This window comes from Phyllostomus hastatus, unplaced genomic scaffold, assembly GCF_019186645.2.
Source record: "Phyllostomus hastatus isolate PE091 unplaced genomic scaffold, TTU_PhHast_1.1 phas_contig_210, whole genome shotgun sequence".
Taxonomy (NCBI): Eukaryota; Metazoa; Chordata; class Mammalia; order Chiroptera; family Phyllostomidae; genus Phyllostomus; species Phyllostomus hastatus.
This window is the reverse complement of record NW_025333737.1, coordinates 33,235,262-33,238,965: the sequence shown is the minus strand read 5'-3', so window position 1 is coordinate 33,238,965 and position 3,704 is coordinate 33,235,262.

Genomic DNA, 3,704 nt, shown 5'->3' with positions numbered 1-3,704 from the left:
GGACCTGGAAGGCGAGGGAGGGACGGAGGAGTGGGGCGGGAGCGCTGCCTGCGGCCCCACCCACCCCACTCCGCTGCTGGAACGCGCGGCGGTCCCGGAGCCTCTTCCGCTGGCCGCGCCCGTGCCCGCTGCCGCCCCGCGGACCCGTTCTCTCGCTCGCCGCCTGGAGTTGATTCAGATCTCCCTGGGGACAGCGGTGTGGGGTGGGGTGGTGGGAAAGGGTCTTCTCCTGGCGGTTGCAGCTACCTACGACCTCTGTAAGAGGGGCCCTGGACTACCTGAGGGTCATTGATTGTTTCAGCCAGGCTGCAGGAGACGAGAACCTGGAGTGTGACAACCGATTTTGAGTTCCTATCTGCCTTTTTTGCAAGCTGTGTGAATCCTGCCTCCACTCCCTGCTGTGTGGTCTTGGGCAAGTCAACCACCCTCTTTGAACCGGTTTTTCTCATCGCTAACTAGGGGTAATAATACCAGCATCATGTCCTGTAGGGAGCATTTAACGAGAGAGTAATTAATGCCTGTGAGTCACTCAGCACCGTGCCTGGCATCACGAAGTCCGCGTTTAATAAGTGGCAGCCGGCAAGCACTGTGACCTTTTAGCAAAGGGTTTAGCTAATGTGTCAGCTTCCTCATAAACAAAACGAGAGCAAATGATATCTAGTTCCTGGAGTTGCACGAAGGTTAAAAGAGAAAATGAGTATCAAATGCCTGGCTTTATGGGTCCCACACGATCGTAGTAAAGGTGGAGTGAAATGCTTTACGTGAAAGCCTTAGTTACCTAAACTCACACGGAGCAAAAGTCACCTGATTACATCATTTGTCTTAGTAACTGAAAGCAGGTGACTGTCTCTCTGGTCAGTTTGCTGATCTGTAAAATGCAAGTGGCACAGTGCCACCCACCTCTGGAAATTGTGTGGATTAGATGCGTTGATGTATGCCAGTCATTTGTAATCTACAAAGTGCTAAACAAATGTAATGAAGTGTTCTTGACCTAAGGCTTAGGGCCTCAGAAGGTTTGTTAATACACAGAGTGCTTTTGTGATTTAGAAAAAGGTGCCACTCTGGTGGAGAAATGTTTTTTTTTTTTAAAGATTTTATTTATTTATTTTTAGGGAGGGAAGGGAGGGAGAAAGAGAGAGAGAGAAACATCAATGTGTGGTTGCTGGGGGTTATGGCCTGCAACCTAGTCATGTACCCTGGCTGGGAATCGAACCTGGGACACTTGGGTTCCCAGCCCGCGCTCAATCCACTGAGCTACGCCAGCCAGGGTGAGAAATGTTTAAAATTTTTATTCATTGATTTTAGAGAGAGGTGGAGGAAGGTGGGGGGAGACGGGGGCCGGAGGGGGGGGGAGAGAGAGAGAGAGAGAGAGAGAGAGAGAGAGAGGAGAGGGAGAGAGGGAGAGAGGGAGAGAGGGAGAGAGGGAGAGAGGGAGAGAGAGAGAGAGAGAGAGAGAGAGAGAGAGAGAGAGAGAGAGAGAGAGAGAGAGAGAGAGAGAGAGAGGAGCACGGATTGGTTGGCTGTCCTACGCACCCTGACCAATCCGAGGCCCAGGCATGTACCCCGGCTGGGAATCTAACCAGAGACCTGCAGCTTTGCAGGACGCCGCCACAGTGGTCAGGGCTGAGCCACACTGGTCAGGGCTGGTGGAGGAGAACTTAAAAGGCTCGTCTTTGATTAGACAGACATCTTGGAAACAGGAGTGCTCCGAACGGAGTAATTGGAATAGGCCCCACCCACCTCCCAGTCAACCAATGAAAATGGGACACTCCTCCGGGAGAACCAATTAGACGTCCCTCGGGCAGACCAATGAGAAGAAGGCGCCTTTGGACTGAGCGTCGCGGTGCCAGGACTCCGCTGGGGGCACAGAGCTGAGGGTGGGATTCTGGGCCCAGCCTCTTCTCCAGGGGTGCTCTTGTGCGCGTCTGTAAAGAGAGCGCTTGCGTGGAACGGAGCCCCAGAGACTGTGGACAAGGCCTAGGCCTTACTTTCAGAGAGCTTTCAGTCTAGCGGGCTAGACTGGAACGAAGATTCTCAGCTAAGGCCAGGGCGGACTGTGACACAGCTACAGGCTCAAGTGAAGTCCTGCGGTCAGCCTGGAGGAGGGAGACTCTGAAGGCCAGTCCAGTAAGGTTGCTAGATTTAGCAAATAAAAATGCAGGATGTCCAGTTAACCTTGAGTATCAGATTAACGACGAGTGATTTGTTTAGAATAAGTAGGTGTCAATGCAATATTCAGGACATACGTAAACCAAAGAATTATTCATTATTAATCTGAAATTCAAGTTTAACTTGGTGTCCTTTATTTTATCTGGCAATCTGTGTGTGTGTGGGGGGGGAATGTCAGAAGGTTGCAAGTAGGCATGATATATGGTGCTTTTGACCAATAGGTGGATTTTTAAAATTTATTTATTTATTTTGAGAGAGGGGAAGGGAAGGAGAAAGGGAGAAAAACATCGGTTGCCTGTCGTATGTGCCCCAATTTGGGAGAAGATACTGAACCGGCAACCTAGGCATGTGCCCTGACCAGGAATTGAACTAGCAACCTTTTACTTTGCGGGATGTCGCCCAACTGAGCCACACCGGTCAGGCCCAAGGGGTGGATTTTGATAGGCCAGATACAACTCTGCTTTGGGGCAGAGAGTTCTGAGGAGAAGCAGTTGGTAAGCACACTGTGGGCCAAGCTGGAGTCGACCCTAGATTGGCCCATTTTTCCCTCAGGAAGGATTTCAACATCCCTTTCCTTTGGCGCATTGCAGGGATTCTCTGTTTCCGCTGCGCTGGCAGGAGACTGGGAGGCAGAGGGTCTCTGGGGGGCTGAGTGGCTGGGAGGAGACAGGCTCGGCCACTCGGAGAGCTGCCCCTGCCTTCCTCTGGGTCCCAGGTGAGCCCTGGTCCCTGGTCCTCAATAAACGAGCACGCTACTGTGTTTGAAAGCTGACTTCCCCTGTTTTCCTTGTGTGTCCTTGGCTGGGTGACTTCCCTCCATCCTTTCCCCTTCCCATTCCACCTCTGCTTCTGGTCACTTGGCAATGCCATTGAGACTTGGAAGTGCCCGCACGACTGTGTGCAGAACGTTTCCTTTGCCCACGCACTCGCCACGGGCTTCGACCAGGCCTCTGCACAGGATGTCTCTGGTTCCCAGGAAGACAGCGCGTTTCCATGGTTGGAATCCGGGTAGCAGCAGTTTCTGTTCCCTTCTGCCTCTGCAGTTTACTCACAATCCCGGAGCAACCCGTTCTGTGATCTTCTTCCGGAATCCAGGGGTCTACGCAGGTCCACAACTGGCTTGCTGTTTGGTTTTATCACCCAGGACACGCGCTGAGCCGAGTAGCTTTCGATGGGGTGGAGAAGGAAGGCGGCCTGCTGTGTGAGAGGGACCCGGGAGGAAAGGAAGATGGGACGGGCGGGGTCGTTTACTGGAGGAGGCTCAGTCCACAGCTAGGGGATCAGAAGAGTGATGGAGGGAGGATGGCTTTGGAGCGGGGATTCTCAAGGCACAGCCCAAAGGGCGCCCACATCTGGAACTGTACTGTGGTGACCGACAGCTATGTCCATCCCGTCCCACTGTTTCTCCCTCTGGTGGGAGGGGGGTGGGGGTGGGAGTGAGGAGCGGGAACAAAGTAACAATGGTAAGTACTTGTTGAGAAATGAGCAGGAGCCATGACTGTGTTGTGTGCTTGACCTAAATCGTATCATCGAAT